The 8,565-nt window shown below is 42.6% G+C and overlaps 1 non-coding gene across 1 annotated transcript; it reads right to left on the reverse strand.

Annotated features, from left to right (window-relative positions):
• Window positions 1–3,715: 3,715 nt before the first annotated feature.
• LOC130036236 (U6 spliceosomal RNA) lies at window positions 3,716–3,822 on the reverse strand. The gene has a single exon (XR_008794289.1). It is a non-coding gene; the product is annotated as a U6 spliceosomal RNA (small nuclear RNA).
• Window positions 3,823–8,565: the final 4,743 nt, after the last annotated feature.

The following is an 8,565-nucleotide window of genomic DNA, read 5'->3' on the forward strand; positions in this document are numbered from 1 at the left end:
TAGGTGCTGGAGCGATAGCACAGTGGGTAGCGTGTTTGCCTTGCATGTGGCCGGCCCAGGTTCAGTTACCAGCATCCCATATGGTCCCCTGAGCAATGCCAGGAGTAATTTCTGAGTGCAGAGCCAGGAGTAACCCCTGCGCATCACTGGGTGTGACCCAAAAGGAAAAAATAAAACAAAAGAGTGATCCCTGAGGATCACCGGGTGTGGCCCCTGAAGAAAAAAAAAGGAAGAGTAAATAAAAATTCAAATTAAATAGAAGGAAGAAAATGCAAGATTGAATTCAGACAGAGATGTAACAGAAAACATACAGCAGAGAAAATAAATTAAAACACAGGGTATTTAAAAAATAATCCAGGGCTTGAGCGATAGCACAGTGGATAGGGCATTTGCCTTGTACGTGGCCAAACCAGGTGCGATTCCCAGCATCCCATTCGGTCCCCTGAGCACCGCCAGGAGTAATTCCTGAATGCATGAGCCAAAATTAACCCCTGTGCATCGCCGGATGTGACCCAAAAAGCAAAAAAGAAAAAAAAACCCTCTGACTTAAAAAATTAATCCATACAAGTGACAAAGCTATGAGTGGTGAGGGAAAAAATAGAGAGGATACAAATGACCACACCAAGAATGAAAGGACATCACAATACCTGCTTACACACAAAGAGATAATAAGGAAACGATGTAACTAACTTTACGTCAGTAAATTCAACAACTTATGATTCACAAAGTTCTCCAGATGCAAATGTATAAATATCTACTCAAGAAGAAATAGAGTGCTTATTTCTGTTTTGTTTTGGTTTGGGGTCTATGGACCTGGCGTTGCTCAGGACTTACTCCTGGCTCTTATTCCTGGTGGTGCTGGGGTGTTGGGAATTGAACTCAGAGAGGCCACATGCAAGGCAAGCCCACTGTACTGTTGCTCTAGCCCCTAGAAACTTAATTTCTATCAAAAAAGTTAAAATTAGGTCAGAGAAGGACTGGAGAGATAGTACACTAGGCAGGGCGCTTGCCCTGTATTTGGCCAACCTGAATTCCAGGAGGCCATATGCCACCTCCAAATTCCACAATACTTATAGCCTAGTAGGAGCACAGCAAATTAGATGGGAAAGTAGCGTAAACACCAATTAGGGCCAATAAAGAAAAATAATAACACAGAAGGTTCAACTAGCTACAAACAGCTCAGTAAACCCTCAGACAAGGACTTTAATAACTCTATGGTGAGATATAACAATTTTCACAATATTTATTTTACTGAAGCATTTTTCAATAACTTTATTTACTATTTTATTGTAACAAGCAATATAAAATAAATTATATTGTGTCTGCTAAGGGGGCAGGCATGGGGGGGGTAGAACTAAGGACAATGGTGGAGGGAAGGTCACACTGGTGGTGGGATTTGTGTTGGAACAGTGAATGCCTAAAACAGCTGTACTATGAATAATTTTGTAAACTACAATGTTTAAATAAAGTTAAAAAAGAAAATCAATTACTCTAACCTTATTAACAGGTTAAAGAAGTCGCAAAAAAGACATAAAAATGTTTTTGACAACATTTTCTCATTGATGATACTCTCAAGGAACTGAAAAGAAGGGAACCTGAGCAAGCTGATAAAAGGCACCCAAGAAAAATTCACAGCCACCATCATACTTAATGGTAAAACACTTGACACTTTCCCGTATGATGCAATAATTTTAAAGAGACTGATAGTCTGTTCACTGACCACAATGGAATTAAATTAGATTTCAATAACAGGGGGCTACCTAAAATGTCTCCATGTGGACATGGAGAGTGCTGAGTGAAAAAAAAAATATATATTGAACTCCCAAGGAAACTCAATGAGTTTGGTTACCATGTGGATATGGTCGATTGTGCTGAATCCTTTTTGGAACCTGGCTTGCCCACATGGTTGTCCTTCATCTAGTGTTCTGCCAATCCTATTCAGGATGACTCGAGTGAACAGTTTGTAGACGACAGACAACAGGCAGATCAGGCGATAGTTGCCAATGTCGTGGATGTCTCCCTTCTTGTATAGTGGAACAGTCCTGCTGGTTTTCCATTGGGATGGAACCTTGCATTCAGACAGGTAGCATGTGAAGAGCCGAGCCAGTGTATTGATGAGTACTGACAGCAGATTCGTCAGGTGTTCAAGTCTGACCTTGTCTGGGCCGGGTGCTCTTCGCTTCTTTACTGACGAAATGGCGTGTCAGATTTTGGAAGGGAGAACTTTGGGAATGACATATCCATCCTGTAGAATTTGGCATGTGGGCAGGTGGAGGTGGCTATCGAAGAGATCCGAGTAGAAGTCATGGATAATCTTCTCCATTGCCCTTCTGGCAGATGTGATAGATCCACCAGGATGTCAGAGGGCAATCATCTTGGTCTTGTAGTTGGCGAAGGACAGGTGGGTGTTGCGAATGCTTTTCCCGGCTTCTGCCGCATAGGCCAGTACTGCTGCTCTTTTTCTTTGTGGTCTTCCTTTATCACTTCTCTGCACTGCTTTGCGAGCATGGAGGTTCGCTTGTGGTTGCCCAAGGCCCGCGCCAAGCCACGTTGGCAAATGAGCTCAAGAGTCTTCAAAGACAGGCATCTTTTTCGTGGCTTTCTCTCTCTCGGCAGTTCTCACACAATCATGGAGGTGCTGAGCCAGTTGATCGTATTCTTTGTCAATGTTGTCAACAACGGCATCTTCCCATGTTGCCGCAATAGTGCCAAAGAGCTCCTAGTTGGTGGTCATTCTGGGAGTTCTCTTCTTAAACTTTGTAGACCTTTCCCCCCCACTCTGTGAAGTAGAATTTTGCATGAAGGAGACGGTGGTCTGATCCCATTTGAAATTTTGGGACAACAGCAACATCGGTCAGGCAAAACCATCGACTGAATATGATGCAGTCAATTTCATTGTGGAACTGTCCACTGGGAAACTCCAATGTCCAATGTTTAGATTCAGCCTTCTGGAACTACCAGAAGTTACCATGGATGGTCTTGGGTGACATGATGAATTCAGGCAGTTTCTCACCTTGTTCGTTCCATTCTAGACCCTGGGTCCCAATGTAGAGTTCTTCGGTGGATCTTCTAGGTCCTATCTTGGCATTAAAATCACTGAAAATGATCTTGTAGAAGGTGTGGTCTTCTTTATAGAATTTCTCCAGCTCCATGTAGAACTTCTCAATTTCTTCTTCATCGTAACTGAATGTTGGTGCGTAGACAACAAAGATAGAAACTTCCGGCAGTGAGCCACATCTATTCAAGTGTAATTGTATGATTCAGGTTGTTAGGCATTCAAATGAATCAATGCTCATGGCCAAGTTCATGTTGACAAGGACACTGACACCACCGATGCCTCTTTCGTTGCATGTTCTGAGGAACAGTTCTTCTCCGGTGTCAAAAATGGCGTGATGTGGTTGATGCCTTCTCGTCTCAGTCAGACCAATGATGTCGTATTTGATCTTTCACGCTTGCACCATCAGGTCCTTGATGGATGCATCTGATGCCAGCATATGTGAATTGAAAGTACAGTCATTTTTTTCAACACCATTTATTAAAAATTCTTTTTTCCACTAGGAAAAAAAGAAAGTACAGTCATTTTAGTCCTTCTTCACTTTGGCAGCCTAGTTCAGCCCTGAGATTTTATCAGCTTCTCCTTCCTCATCCTTCTTTTTTTTTTTTTAAATTTTTATTAGTGAAACACCATGAGGTACAGTTGTAGATTTACAAATTTAAAAATATGGAATGCTTCACGAATTTGCATGTCATCCTTGCACAGGGGCTATGCTAATCTTCTCTGTATTGTTCTAATTTTAGTATATGTGCTGCCGAAGCGAGCACCCTTATCCTTCTTACCGCTGCCATATTGGGGGCTCTTTCAGGGTCAGGGGAATGAGACCCATTGTATTTACTTTTTTTGGCATATCAAATACACCACAGATAGCTTGCCAGGCTCTGCCATGTGGGCGGGATACTCTCGGTAGCTTGCTGGGCTCTCCGAGAGGGATAGAGGCTTTTAGGGAGGACTCTAATCACCCTTTCAGGTGACCATATCCACATGGTAACCAAGCTCATTGAGGTTTCTCAGGAGTTCAAGATGCCACTCGGTCTAACGTTCATTGATTTCAAGAAGGCCTTTGATTCTGTGAGACTGAAGGGTCATCGAAGCCCTGGCCAAACAGGACATTCAAACTCAGTACATCAGGATCCTCCATGAGCTGTATTACAGATTCACTCCCAGGATCTCACCATTCTACAAGGAAGTTATCATTCATGTCAAGAGAGGGGTTCAGCAGGGTGATACCATTTCACTGAAACTCTTCAGTGCCACCCTCGAGAATGTCATGTGATGACTGGAATGGGAAGGAATGGGAGTGAAGATAGACGGTCGGCAACTACACCACCTCCACTTCGCTGATGACATTATTCTAATAACACCAAACATTAGCCAAGTGGCACAAATGCTGGCTGACTTCGACCATGAGTGTGGAAAGGTCAGACTACAGCTGAATCTCATGAAGACAATGTTTATGAGAAACGGTCTTGTTCCTGACGTTCCATTCGCTCTCAACAGAACGAACATCTCCGAATGCAACAGTTATGTGTACCTAGGTCGAGAAGTCAACATGATGAATGACCTGGCACATGAGTTGCACAGGAGAAAGAGCGACTTGAAATGCCTTCAAGAATGTCGAAGAAATAGCTAAGAGGACGAAGAACCTCTGGCTCCGGGCACATCTCTTCGACTCCACTGTTCTTCCTGCATTAACATACGCCTCAGAGATCTGAGCCCTACAAAAACAGGATGAGAATGCTATTCGGGTCTCCCAAAGAGGAATCGAAAGAGCTATGCTTGGAGTATCACTCTTCACTCAAGTGATAGAAAGAATCCGGAGTTCCGACCTCCATCGACAATTGAAGATCAGGGATGCTGTCTCGTTTGCCAAGGTTTCGAAAATCAAATGGGCTGGAAATTTAGAGATGACTGCTGGACTAGAGCCGTTACCGACTGGATTCCACAGGACATCAAAAGATCGCATGGCCGCCAACCTACGAGATGGTCAGACTTCTTCGTCAAGACCCTGAATGATTGGTTTGAGGTTCTTCATGTTTCTGGAGCGAGCAGATGCTATTGGGCTACACTAGCACGTGACAGGGACAGATGAAGACGTTACTGGCTCTGGCACAAGCAAATCGATGAGTAACAAGATGTCAAGTGATCAAGATATATATAAAGGTAAAGGTAAAGGCCCTCCTGTTGTTCATCGATTTGCTCGAGCGGGCCCAGTAACGTCTCCATTGGAGACTTTGTTGTTACTGTGTCTGGCATATCGAATACGTCACGGGAGCTTGCTAGGCTCCGCTGTGCTATATATGTGTGTATGTGTGTGTGTGTGTCTGTGTATGTATATATATATATAAAATAAAATGTACTGGTGCTGGAAAATGTATGCTGGTGGAAGGATGGGTGTTGGAACACTGTATGACTGAAACCTCATAATAAATAGCTTTGAAAGAGTCTGTCTAACAATGATTCACTGTCACTGTCACTGTCCTCCCATTGTTCATTGATTTGCTTGAGCGGGCCCAGTAACATCTCCATTGTGACAATTGTTACTGTGTTTGGCATATCAAATACGTCAAGGGCTGCTTGCCAGGCTTTGCTGTGCAGGCGAGATACTCTCGGTAGCTTGCCGGGCTCTACGAGAGGGGCAAAGGAATTGAACTCAGGTCGGCCATATTGGCTGTGTGCAAGGCAAACACCCTACCCGCTGTGCTATCGCTCCAGCCCAACAATGATTCAATAAAAAAAATTTAAAAATTAAAAATAAGATGTCCTCATAATATTTGGTGATTAAGCAATGATTTTCTTGCTTTATTATTTTTGTCTTATATTCAACAATTCCAATTCCATAAAAATATGTTAAGATTTTTGAAAATAGGGGCCTGTCAGTACTTGGGGAAGCTGCTGCCCAGGATTGAACTCAAGCTTAAGTGTGTGCAATCTCATTTGAAAATATCTCACTGCCAACCATTGGAGACATTTTATAGAACCTGACAAAGTACTTCTTACATTTGTATAAAAACTCATAGGATCTAGAATAGATAAATCAGAGATGAAAAAGAACAAGGTGCCACCTGATTTCAAGGCCTTATTTCACAGCCAGAGTAATCAGGATGGTGTGGTACTGGTATAAAGACAGCCCTATAAACCCATGGAACATCATGGAAAGCCCAGATTTAGACCATTATGACAAAGTGATTCTTGATAAAGCTATAAATTGATGTTAAGATGAAAAAATTTTTTCAACAATATCATAATCAAGACTTGTTGTTACTGTGTTTGGCATATCAAATATGTCATGAGTAGCTTGCCAGGCTCTGCTGTGCGGGCGATCTCTCTCGGAGAGGGGCGGAGGAATCGAACTCGACAGTAACAACAAGTCTCATGATGGAGACGTTACTGGGCCCACTCGAGCAAATCAATGAACAACGGGAGGACAGTGACAGTGATCATAATCAAGAGTGTGAATAGAATCCAGACTGAATTGTGTCAATAATAGAAGAGAAACTTGATGCAAAGAATCATTTTATATAGGGTTCTGGGGATATGGCTCAAAAGGTCAGAGTGCATGCTTTTCAGGGGGAAGCCCCACCACCAGATTACCCCAAGCATGGCGGGGAGTAAGCCCTGAGCACCCAGCCAGGAGTAGCTGCCCCTACTCCTTCACACCCCTAACAATGCTTGAGTGTGACCCCAAATTAAACCATTACTAACAAAAAAGAAAACATAATATAAAGAAAAAAAAAAGGTGCTCCTCTGTTTAAAAAAAAGAAAGTAATTGGAACTATGTGTATGAAAAACCATTATTAATAGTATTGTAGGAACTGGAACGATAGTACAGTGGGTAGAGTGTTTGCCTTGTACATGGCCAACCATGGTTCGATCCCTGGCATCCCATATGGTCCCCCAGCACCGTCAGGAGTGATTCCTGAGTGCAGAGCCAGGAATAACCCCTGAGCATCACTGGGTGTAATCCAAAAAAGAAAAAAAAAACAACCAACCCAAAAAAGCCCCAAACACCCAAAACCAAATAGTATTGTAAACCGCAGAATATCCGTTATTTAAAAATAAAAAAGAAAAGTGTGCTAAAGTATAGTAAAGAGGGTGTTTGCTTCTCCACGATGCGTGTTTAACTAGGGCAGGACTGGAGCGAGGGGAGGGAGGTTAATGCAGCCCCTGTGCAGCCACACAGAGCCTTCAGGACAGCAGAAGGCAGGAAGTGCTTCTTCTCTTCCAGTCCCTCAGTGAGCCTCCAGCGTCTTCCACCTCCAGAGCAGATCAGCCAGCCAGCTGGCAAAGAAAGTCATCCTTGGAGTCCAGTTTTAGACTCACGAAGCAAAGCAAAGAGAGGGAGTAAATTTACAACGGGAACAAAAGTGAAAAGGCAAACTGCAGGGAATGGAAGAAAATATTTGCCGTATGTATGCAGCTGTCCAAGTACTCTGATACTGAATATATAAGAAACATGGTTAAGTCAATAAAGCAAAAAAAAATGGGAAGACAGCCCAATAAAAACACTCCAAAAGCCTTGTAACAAAGGCACAGAAGGAAATTTCCAAATAGTCAGTAAATGTATTAGAATGTCATCCTAGAAAAGCAAATCAAAAGTTACATTGTGTGGGACAGAGAGATAATATAGCAGGTAGGGTACTTGCCTTGCCTGGGTACCTGGGTTTGATCCCAGGTATTCCATTGAGTTCCACTGAGTCCCTCTAGGAGTAATCCCTGAGTATAGAGAGCCAGAAGTAAGCCCCGAGTACCAGCAGATATGACTCTCAATCCAATAAAGGGATAAATAAAAAAATTAAATAGAAACAACTGCAACGTGAAACCACAATATGCCCGTAAGAATGGAAAAGCTTGAACATATTACTTGATGAAGACATGGAGTAATGTTGCCAGGGTGAGATTTTATCTACTGGTATCTTGGGAAACTGGTGGGGCAGAATATAATAAGTGTTTATCTTCTGACTCAGAAATCCTACTCCACAAATGAGTGCAGTCACTCTATGTCTGTCCCTCTCTTTCTGAATCACTTTACTTAGCATGATACTCTCCATGACCATCCACTTATAAGCAAATTTCGTGACTTCATCTTTCCTAACAGCTGCACAGTATTCCATTGTGGAGATATACCAAAGTTTCTTTAACCAGTTGTTTGTTCTCGGGCACTCAGAGAAAGCAGCTGGAAAGGAGAAGGGATCTCTAAGTCTATGATGTTTAGAGGGATTGTTTTGGATGGGAGATATTTGCTGAAAGTAGATAAAGTACCAAACGTGACAGCCTCTCAGTATTCATATTACAAACCTTAATGCCCAAAAGTAGAGAGAGAATGGAGGAAACTGTCTGCCATAGAGGCAGGAGGAGGGTTGGGCTGGGGTGGGAGATACTTGGGGACATTGTTGGTGAAAAATGTGCTGGTGGAGGGATGGGTGTTCAACCATTGTATGACTGAAACTCGAACATGAAAGCTTTGTAACTGTATCTCATGATGATTCAATTAAAAAATAAATAAATAA

Source organism: Sorex fumeus, unplaced genomic scaffold, assembly GCF_029834395.1.
Source record: "Sorex fumeus unplaced genomic scaffold, SorFum_2.1 ptg000063l, whole genome shotgun sequence".
Classification (NCBI taxonomy): Eukaryota; Metazoa; Chordata; class Mammalia; order Eulipotyphla; family Soricidae; genus Sorex; species Sorex fumeus.